Here is an 11,509-nt window from a genome sequence, read left to right as displayed (position 1 = left end):
TCAAAATTCATAGACCAGTGATGCAGGGGTATTTATTTTATGTTCTTGTCAACAGAGATATCATGGACTGAAAGGTGATGGGTACCCCAATGAGTTCACTACAAGATCTCAAAGATTCCAAGCCATTGGCTGCTCCAAAGCATAAAGCCACCCTTCTGGAGAGGCGGCAGGAAGGAAGCCTGGAGGAGGTGAGGAAACATCACTCTTCCCTCTGCCCTTGACTCCATCGGCCTTGAGCTGTCAGATGGTTGGGCCCAGGCCTGATGGGCTGTTTCCCGTGTGTCCTTCCACAGGCTCCGCTGTTGGCCAGAGGAAGACCACCTTCTCAGGTGTCTGGGGGAACCGCTGAAGGACAGTGAGGGAGATGTCGCTGGTCCCCAGGACAGAAACACAGCAGCTGGAACCAAGAAGCACTCAGAGTGGGACTCGAGCCCAGCACCCCTTCAGACTGAAGCTCTCTGAGATACATGTGCTTCCTGATTGGACTGTTTTTGCTTTTCCATCACCTGCATAACACAGTTCTGGATACTTTGGAATGGTTGGCTTTCTTTCCTTTTTTATCCTTCCCCCACCTCTACCCCCACCCCTGTCTTGTCTTTTTCTTCTCTTGGCCCTGAGAACTGTAAGAAGAGAATTGCTTTGGAAAGTATAATTCTGTTGCTGAAATTTGCCTTGTTTATGAACAAATTCTTTCCCTGAGGATTTTCTGAATTGCAATCCCAGGTTACTTGGTAAATGGGGCTGCATGATTTGATTTGTGTAGTACTGATCCTTAGATTAAAAATACATTTTCTTTCTTTCTTTTTTCCCCCCAAGTTTTGGATCCAGGTAATGGCCCTGAGTCACATTTGCTTAGCTACTGAAGCGATCTCAATGTGGTATCGCTTGGAGTTGAAACATAATCAAACATACATTATACCTGGGGCTCTTGCATGCTATTTGATATATATGTTACACTACAAAGAAACACAAACCTTGTAGGTTGAAATTTAATTCCTGTCTGATCCTATAGTTAGAATGGTGAGAAATCACAAAATATCAAAAGTGGCTTCAAATACCCTGAATGTAAGCTAACCAACAATAAATGGACAGTTTGGAAATGCCATTTTCCAAGGCAAAGCAGGAATTGGAGATCAACTGACCTCATCAACAGGGTTGCTTAGGTCTGTCTGTGGATCTGCTCAATTTGGAGGAATCCAAGAACAAGGTCTCCTTCTGTGTTTGGGTTGACGGAAATTGTGGCGTCTCTGACTTAATGCTCTGTAACTGTGCCTGCCTTGCAATAAAACACCTTTGGTTGACTCAGCAACAAGGTCTCTGTCAATTTCTTGCAACACTGTGTCCTCAGTGCTTTGTAAGAAAGTCCAGGGTAGACCTTTGAGTGGTTGACCTGTCAGAGATCGAGCCGGACGCAGTGTTACTGCTCTTTCAGTAGTGTCTCCAGAGCCATCTGTTGTCTCCATGTGGGGTCTGTGTGTGTGTGGTCAACTTCCCTTCTTCATATTCTGGTCAACTCTAGACCTCTCTAGTCATGGCACAGCCTAGTTAGGCCAGTGTGCTGCCATCTCATTCTGGAGCCCCCATTTATTTCTCTGAGGCTCCAGAACAAGCTGCACACTCTTAATACTTCAAATTACACACACACACACACACACACACACACACACACACACACACACTCTATGGGAATGTTGATCTTTCCTGTAGTTATGGTTGTAAGCACCTATAAAAGGACATCACATGGTTGACACCTTACATGTTGTAAACATACTGGGATATGGCAGGACTCAGTAAATGGCGATTATTTTATTTGTTAGAGAATTGAAAGAACACTGTAAGTCCTTACGGTTGACCAGATAGTTGACTGAGAACACTGAGTAGCCTTTGGGTCACATCTTGGGTCTCTTTGCTTAAAGTCATTAGAAAAAGAGGTGATAGAAGTCAAGAGAACAGAATCTGCAGCTTGCTACCTTGACCATGTAGTCAAGTACCTTGATTCCTCCCTCAGTGGAATACGGCAGGTGTTTTACATCCTTCACAGGGATGACACTCTGGCTTTTATGGAAAGTGAAATTTACCACACTCATAGATGTATAAGAGACCATCTTTCCTGCTTGTTTTCACCATGAAGCCCATTCATCCAAGGGCAGGTGAGTTTCTCTATATACTGACAGAGACGTCTCCTTCATTGTGGAGGAAAGAATTCGACTCGTCTCAGGTCTCATCAGACCGTGTCTGCCATGTCAGTAGAAAGCACTTTTGAAAAAGCCCCTACTGTCTCCAGTACCACACCTGAGATTTCCAGATGGCCAAAATATGAAGCAAAGGCATGAGCTAAGATGATTAGGGTGGCAAAGAAGGTAGTTCTCTGGTTGCCGTGGTATGTATTATAGTCCCACAGATATCCCTGGACTTCAAGCCATGCATAGTAGAAAGAACATTTTCTACTTTCTACCTTGAAGTCATTAAAACGATAATAATAACACAGAAGCAGGTCATAATTATTAAGTATTTATTTCCTGCTGGCCACTGGGCAAAGCACTTTGCAAGTAACTGCTCATTTAATCATCACAACAACCATATGAGGTAGGTCCTCTGAACTCCCATAACCTGGATGAGAAACTGAGGCATGAAATCACTGTGTAAGTAGGTCAAGTTCCCCAGTTGGTGAGTCATAGCTGCAATGCCCCAGTTTGCCTGATTGCAAAACTTCGGCACTTTACCACTTTGGTCAGCTGCTTCCTCATCTTGGTCCTGGTGTCTGTCTGCTTTTCTGGCTTCTTACTGTGAACCTTACCTTCGGAACCATATCATCCTTACTTGTAACTTAGGGCCATGAATTATCAACTTTCCTACCTGCGTCCCACAATTACTGTCTAAGGTCTTGGCAAATGTATGCCAACGGATTGCAAATCAATATGAAAAGTAAAAGTTCTTCTGGATGGGGTCCTGGTTCAGCCTATCTTATGCTGAATTCTACTTCTGTTTAGCTTTCAGAGGTTTCAGTGTATCTTATCCAGAAGAGATCCTAAGGGATACAAATGTTGAGTCCAAGAACTTTGTCAAGGGTAATTGAGAAGGCACCATGTACAGGCGAAATACTATTAGATTCTTGAACAAAACAATGCTGACTCTAAGCTTAGTTCCTAAGGCTGTGTCAAAGGGCATCATTTATGTCAGACAGAAACAACCTCTTCCCTGTTTGCTCCAGCAGCTCATTCAGAAGGTGGTATTAACTGTGCATCTGTTCAGAGGACAGAAAGTGGTGGTACTGTGTATCTTTTCAAAAGACCAGGGGAGCTTAAAGCATTTTGCACATTTGCAGGCAGGTTGTAGCAGATGCAGTTGGTACCTTGTCAGTGTTTCTGAGGGCTTTCTCTGGCTGTTAGGGCCTGTGTGATCTCAGGCCAGAGGTGCTGTGGTGTTCATTCTTCCTCCCACTGAGGCTAGCCCTCAGCCCCACTGAAAAGAGTTGGTATGTAAATGCCCCTCCTCACCCTTGGGTGGGCCAGCTGAGGAATGGTCTGCTTGGGCTCTGAGCTCCCCAATGGGAGTCCAGCTGCCTGTGGTGGGAACTAATTTGTTAGCCCACTTTTGTTGTGCCGTTCCTTCCCATGTCATGCCGTCTCTTCTCAACCAGTGTTTCCTGGAATCACTTCCCCAATAATCAGTTACTCTGCTCATAAATTCCTGTTTTAGGGTCTGCTTCTGCCTGGGAGTCCAAGTGAATTCAAAATTCAGCTGCTGGTCAATTATAGATATAATGTCCCAGAGAAAATGATACAGCAGTATCATTCAAGACTAAACCTTTTCTCCCCTTGTCCTTCTACTGCTCCTCTGCTGTGTTAGGATATGGAAAGGAGACTTTATAAATCTGAGACCCACTTGCCAGAGAAGTTTCCTTCCTGTGAAATAGGTACCTCCCCAGGTTATGAAATCCTTTTCCTTTAAATGAAAGACTCAACTAACATATGAGACCAGGCAAAAGTCACCTGATGGCAAATGAAATTACAGTTCACTGGCTAGAACAAGTAATTAAATATAAAGGGGTAATGGGAAAAGGAGGGAGTCACAATCCCAGAGCCCCCCTTTCACCTCTCAAGGACTCCCATTTGCCTTTGAATCACTTCTGCTTCAATTAACATTGATTGAGCCTGCCTAAAGTGCCTGGCTCTTGTCAAATCCCATTACACGGGCTCCAAGACACTCTCTGTCCACAAGCCTTTGTTGTGCTGGGACATTTTTGTGGGAATATTGAATATTGTGTGGAGTAGCTAACGCATTGATCAAGACTGTTATACAAGAGGTTTGCTTTTTCTGGCATGGCAGTTGTGTAAACGGGATTTCATCCCTGCCATTATCATTATCAACTTGAGCCAATTCTCTAAGTTCAAGTTACGATGCTCTAAAAAGCATGTCAGGCTGACCTACTGTAGCTTTTAAAGAGAAACATTGAAAATGTCAACCCTGTAAAGTAAGAGGTGTACCTGTATCTTTGTTAGAGGCTTCACACACCTACTTTATGTATTTTTGTTGTTGGAAGGAGGACACACGAAGAAACATGTTTCTTCTGTGGGTTCCCAGTGAAGATTATGATGTTTATCAGAGATGTAAATGGAACCATGGTATATATCAGAGTCTGTTTTATCTCTTGGCTTCTCAGTCTTTGCTAAGGTCTTGGAGGGTGGGGCTATATTTTATGCAAGATTAGAGCAAGAATCCTATTAAAAAATCAGAGAATAACATCGTTGCGAGAATAACCAAGGCTCTTTTATGTAGGGAAAACATTTTACTGCTATCGGTACCTTTTTAATACTCACATTTTAGATCTCATTAATTATTAAATTTTTCCTAAATATTCAAATGCTACTTTTGCCACAAATAAAGCATACTTTATGAATAATATCATCTTAAATAGGTAAAGCTGATTAGAAACGTAAGTAGACCAATTCTCCAAAATATTTCAATAAAACTTCTACCAGTTTCATTTAAAAGCGTCACAAACTTTTAAAAGCAGACAGCACACTTGTGCATGTGCACACATAAATAATCCCCATGGGATTTAACATGTATTATACCTCCACCTAAATGATTAAGAAGTGTTTATACTATAGATTTGATTTATGTCTTCATTATTTATAAATTTGTTTTATCCTTTCCCTGTTTTTCTGTGTGTTTATCAGTGTTTATATTTTCCTAGAATTATAGTAATCCCTGCCAGACTTAAAAAGAATGCAGTCTTAGACTAGCAGAGTTTCCAGATTCTAAGTTATCAACCACTTGACTTTTGGTTGGCATATGGGATCCTAGTGGATCTCTTCAAAGTTGATTCTACCCTGGGCTGATGTTTTCTGGACTGGGTTTTTTTTTTTTTTTTTTTTTTTCCTTAAAGTCAAGGTTTAGTTACTATGTCGAGTCCTTGTAAGCCCTTGTAATGGCAATATGGGCCACCATCTGAGACCTTCCATGTTCATCAAATCTTAGTCCCAGACAGTGAGCCTTTACTTCATCATGCTTGGTTTCTCAGTATTTCAATAACAAAATATCCAGCAGCTTATTCATCTAGGGGGTGAGAGGAGGGGGTCTGGACAGCTGATCACTGCCTCACAACTGACTGTTACATATAGGCTTCAAAGGAGTGTAGCCTTCTCTGGTCAACCAAGAAAAATCTCTAACTTTTCTTGAGTTTTTTGACTTAAAATTCACTGTAGCTGTTCTCTTTTATTTAATGAGAAAAATATATATAAAATTAACAGAACATCTGTATATGTCACATCTTTAACCTACTTATTAGAATTTTTTTTAAATATGCCCTTTTTGGTTTTAGTGACCTTTTTGTATACCCTATGCTTTTCATTTTTGAGTACTGTTATGGATTCAAGCCTCTTCATAGATACGAGTTATTCCAAAGAACTATAATTATTGTTGGAATGTGGAAACCCCCTTAAATAGTCTCCCTTGTCTTTGCCGCATTGCTCTTGAGACATTTTTGAAAGTCTCTTGCTTAAAGGCAACAAAATGTTCCTTACCTGTATTGATTTTTCTCTTCCATTAGCTAAGATTTTAGTCCTTGAGAAGCTCTGAGTCTTATTAGTAGAGCACTAGGATTGCATATCAGTGTTATCCCCATGAATGTGATAATAGACAAAATAACCTAATTTGGCCACTGTAATGGAAGTGCTGGAAAAATAAGTATTTAAGATTATAAGTTTTCATTATTTTTTTCCTAATATAAATGTTATTATTACTAATTCTAAATTTTTATCTAATAACTAATTTTTATACTTTCTTTTCTATACTATGCTTTTTTGGATTATCCACTTGAACTTGTAGTCACATGCCTTTCTCATTGATTAGCCTTATATATTTAATTAGTCACCATTTTGTAGTTCTTTTATTGGCAAACATAAGACAGGATCCAAGTGAGGTAGGTGTAGGATATAGTTGAAAAGTCAACTTTCTCATCTGCAAAAGGAATGTTCTGATGAGGTTTAGGATTGAGATTTCATCCTGTAGGCAATGGGATGCTACTTAGAATTTTTATCACTGATGTAAGGCAGTGATTCTCAAAGTAGAATCACCTAGGAGCAGGTATTAAAACACAGGTTACTGAGCCCCACTCTCAAGTTTCTTATCATGAGGTCTGAGGTGGGACTGGAAAATCTGCGTGTCTCACGAGTTACAGGTGGGGCTAATGATGATGGGTGTGAGACCACAGTCTGAGGACCACTTTTCTAACTAAGGAACATAAACTAAGGTTGTTGACTAGGTGGAGAGAGCCTTTGCAGCTTGAACTTTGAGGATATGAATCAAGGTGTAGATTAAGGAAAAGTAGTAAGTAAACAATTTCTAGAATGATAAATCTTTGGGTTATAAAAATAGGAATTATCATTGTGAATCTTGCATACTCAAGCAGGTCTGCCTTTTACTCCTTGATTCCATTTTCTTTGGACAATTCTGACTGCTTATCAGCTATAGATCTCATATCTACCAGCACAGAGAGGTATAAAAACATCAATTAAAAAATCAACAGAATTCCATAATTCATGTAGGAGATTAACCATAAATTACAATAATGAAATTTCTTATAAAAATTATTTGGTGGGGAAAGAATTCACATGAAGGGATTTTGTATCTATATACCTAGATTGTAAATCTTGATTTTATTTTGAGGTTGAAGTATAGACCTTATCTCCCTTTACCTGACATCTGTTATAGCAGGAAGTCTATCTTCCTAAGTGTTTAAGCAAGTGCCAGGTATGCTGTCATTTCAAGATGAATAGTAAACAGCCATAATAAATGGATGTTGTGGGTGACATTAATAAGACATTTGCAATCCTGCAGGAAGAATCATGCTGGAAGATAAATAGATGCATTTATTTATACTATTGTTAGGAACTTGAACTTCTGACACACAGAGCAGGTGTTCAGTCTATTTTGGAACTCCTGACAAAACTCCTTTGTTTTCTTGTGCCTCTGTCTGCCCCCAAAATGTAGATGTTCTTCAAAGTTTTGCCTTCTCTCTTTGTTCCTTGACCTCTATATTTTTCTATCCGTGAACTCCTCCACACATTTTAAATTATTATCTCCAGAGGGGATGATTTCACAGTCCCACCTACCCACCTCCCTACCCCCAACCCCCCCCCCCCCCAGGAAAAAAGGAAATCGAGTCTTCATTTCCAACCAACTGTAGGACATCTTTATCTGGATGCCTAACAACTCAAACTTGACTGTACCAGGACTCAGAACTTCCTCTTCCCAACCCATCTTATTCTTGTTTTCTCCTTGAATATAAACCACATTATTTCCTTCACTAAAACCTCCCTCTTTATCATACAGACATCCATAATATTTAGCCTCCAGTATGTCTCCCTGGCATTAGTATCTTTTTTCCAGCTTCTGACAAAACTGTATCTTAGGTACCCAGTGCTGCCATTCAAATGATTGTTAAACTCTTTTAACTAGTGTTCTCATTTTCAGTCTCTCTCCACTGCAATCTGTCTTAAATATCATTGCAACACAAAATTTCCCCTGAATCGCGTCACTGATCATGGAATGTCCTGATCTAGAATCTTTCATGATTCCCAGTAGGTAATGAGGTATGTTTAAACTCTTAATGCTGGCATTCTGTATTTTTCAACACACACCCCTAACTTTCTCATTTTCCTCTCTTACTATTTACTTATGAACCCTCTCTCAATTGCTGTAATATCAATCTTTAAACATACCCTTAAATTTAATCTCTTGTGTCATTTCTCTTTCTTCATATTTTCTTCTTTCTTTACTTGTTGAAATCCAATACTCTTTTAAAAGATGCATAAGAAGGGCAGCCCTGGTGGCGCAGCGGTTTAGCGCCGCCTGCAGCCCGGGGCGTGATCTGGAGACCCTGGATCGAGTCCCACGTGGGGCTCTCTGCATGGAGCCTGCTTCTCCCTCTGCCTGTGTCTCTGCCTCTCTCTCTCTCTCTGCATCTCTATGAATAAATAAATAAAATCTTAAAAAAAAACTTTAAAAAAAATAAAAAAATAAAAGATGCATAAGAAATGCTACTTTCCTGGGACACCTGGGTGGCTCAGTGGTTGAGTGCCTGCCTTCAGCCCAGGGCATGATCCTGGAGTCCTGGGATCGAGTCCTACATCGGGCTCCCTACATGGAGCCTGCTTCTCTCACTGCCTATGTTTCTCTGCTTCTCTCTCTCTCTCTCTGTCCCTCATGAATAAACAAATAAAATCTTTAAAAAAAATTCCACTTTCCTATATAGTGTTGCTTGATCCACGCCAACCAATATTTTTCTACATTTTAAGTCCTGCATTACTCAATGGCACTTTCACCTATAACTTATGCTTATACCTGGTAGTTGTCATGATGTAGAACATATTACTTGTTGGATCTTGAACTCTCATGTCCTGCTGGATACCTATATGAGAAATATTGAGGTGGATATTCCTGGCAAATTCATGCTTTTGAGAGCCTTTTCTTTCTGCACTGTTGCCGGCATTGGGGGCCATGGTAGGGTTGGGCTTTCATAGAACTTCTATTCTAGAAGAGAAATACAAGAAATAAACTAATATAGATTGTTATTTGTACTGATATAAGAAAACAAAGTGATGTTGAAGAGAGTTGTGGATGTGAAATGTATGCATTTAGGGAGGGTTTCTCTGAGTAGATGACATTTAATCTGAGACCAGAAGAATAAGACAAAAAAAAAATAAAATAAATAAATAAAACAAAACAAAGCCCAGCTAGGCAGAAGGACTGAGGGAAAATATTCTAAACTGAAGAACAGCATGCAAAGGGCCATAAAGCAGGAATGAGCTTGATATATTTAAGAAAGAGAAGAAAGACCAGCTGGATAGAGGATAGTCATTAATATAAGTTGTATGAAATGAGATTGAAATAGAAAGTGGGAATTAATCACTTGGGCCTTGTAGACTATGGGGTGGAATTTGGATTTTATTCTGAGCATAATATGGGAAAACATTGAAGGAATTTAAAGCAGGATAATGCTCTGTGGGAATGGAGTTACAGTGGCACAAAAGAAAACAAAAGCAGACTGTCCATCATCCTAACCTGTAAACTCTTAACATGCTATTACTTGTAAACTCTAGGTTGGGCAAGCTGGCTGGCCTGTAGTTGGATCTCAAAAATTTCTGTTGTTTTGGGATCAAAAGCAAGTCAAGTTACCACTTTGGCCTCCTTCCCCATCAGTCACAACCTTACCTTAGCCCTTGTTATCTCTGCATCCTCTGGCAAGAAAAGGCAAGCAAGAGTAAACTCAAAGATAAATATCTAAAGATGCTGAGGGACTATCTTACTGTACCCATGACATGGATAAACTTTCGGAAAAGGGAAATTCTAAAAAAGTCTGGACATTCAGTCTAGGATACATAGATCCTGTAGTCTTAGAATTTTTGTTTATTATCCTGTAACATCTATGATTACAACAAAACTCCATGCTCTATCCACAAGGTCAAATAGTGATCTTGGCCTGTGTCCTATGTCAGCATCCTTTCTTAGGAATGGCCAAAAGGGGTTCTTGAGCTCTTCATAAAGGCATTTCAATTTTTTAATTTTAATTTTTAGGAATGGCCTGTATGTAATAGGTAGAAACTATATAATTGCTAAGCTAAGCAAATATTTTGTAAGCCACTGTCTTTAATCAGAGACCGAGAGGAAGTCACTCCAGAGGGGATTTTTTTGTTTGTTTTTACTATTAGTAGAATTTTTTTTTCTATTGATTTTTGCTGAGCCCAACACCGTCTACACTTTTTTTTTTTTTTTTTTTTCTGGAGGGACTAATTTTGTTGTATAACTCACTGGAGTAATCTCTTTTCAAAATTTTGAAGGATATAAACAATATATCTCTGACATTTTTAGAAATGACTTCTTCGTTCCTTTTGAACTTATTTCATGTCTCATGACTACTGGATTGTTCTAAGTAATCAGATAAAATTATTTGTTTGTTGATGAGAAAAAATAATTTATCATCCTTCCCAGATTAAAAATAAAAGTTGTTTTAGCCATCATGACCTTAAAATAAGAAATAATGAATCATAGTATTATCTGACATAATATGTTTATGTTGCTTCAACCATATTCTAATTCCTGTGCTAGAATCTGAGATGACTGAAGAATAATTTATGACTTAAAAAATCACAGTCTAAACTCCAGTAAAATCTCAGGGAAGAATTATCATCTAATGCTTAAATTCCCTCCGTGGAACCTGGCTCAGTCCTGTTGAGTATCCAACTCTTGGTTTCAGCTCAGGTCATGAAATGATCTCAGGGTCATGAGATGAAGTCCTGGGTTGGGCTCCCTACTCAGTGGGGAGTTTGCGAGGAGTCTAGTTGAGATTCTTTCTCTCAGCTATCTCTGCCCCTCCCCTTGCTCACACGCACACACATGCAGCACACACACACACACACACTCTCTCTCTCTCTTCTCTCAAATAAATAAATCTTAAATAAAATTCCCTCTGTGGAATCTTTTGCTGCCAAATGGTGATCCAGCTTCCCTTGGAATTCCTCAGTGTTGGTAAACTTGTTGTCATCCATGGCAATCAGTGCCATTTCTGGGGAGTTCATCCTTATTATCAGGTTAAAATCTGTATCTCTGTGACTTTACTCATAGATCCTAGTTCTAACACAGGAAATTCAAAATAAGATGCTTACAGAGGCTTAGCAGATAGCACTTATGAGCTAGGTAATCTAGATGTAAAAACTTAAGAGTTCAGATATTGTAATAAATGACATCTGATATGTGGTCACATTGTAGTAAACACGACAGGGAATGATAGGGACTGTTTAAACTGAAAAACATAACTTTTCAGCTCTCATATATTGTTTCTTTAGAGAAATGTGAGCCAGATATTCTCAATTTTTCAAGTAAATCAGAATATGAACTTTTTATGGGGCATCTCCTGACTTTTAAATTTGCAACCAATTCAAAATGTTTAAAAAATTCTGTGGTAAACCACTGAAAGCCAAACCACACATCTACAGCTAGGTTT

At 39.3% G+C, this 11,509-nt stretch overlaps 1 protein-coding gene and 1 long non-coding RNA gene across 16 annotated transcripts in view; both read left to right on the top strand.

Annotated features, from left to right (window-relative positions):
- LOC112668658 (uncharacterized) overlaps window positions 1-1,312 on the top strand; it is a 157,390-nt gene extending 156,078 nt beyond the window's left edge. For all 3 annotated transcript variants that reach the window (XR_003141769.3, XR_004808726.2, XR_003141768.3), the window contains 2 exons: window positions 56-188; window positions 294-1,312. This is a non-coding gene — a long non-coding RNA (uncharacterized LOC112668658). The remainder of the gene's footprint in view (window positions 1-55; window positions 189-293) is intronic.
- The window catches only part of RBMS3 (RNA binding motif single stranded interacting protein 3), a 1,287,947-nt gene that overhangs the window by 161,200 nt on the left and 1,115,238 nt on the right, over window positions 1-11,509 (top strand). The gene's annotated exons all lie outside the window — the stretch shown is intronic.

Source organism: Canis lupus, chromosome 23 (assembly GCF_003254725.2).
Source record: "Canis lupus dingo isolate Sandy chromosome 23, ASM325472v2, whole genome shotgun sequence".
Classification (NCBI taxonomy): domain Eukaryota; kingdom Metazoa; phylum Chordata; class Mammalia; order Carnivora; family Canidae; genus Canis; species Canis lupus.
The sequence above is the reverse complement of the archived record's forward strand: the minus strand, read 5'-3'. Positions and strand labels throughout refer to the sequence as shown.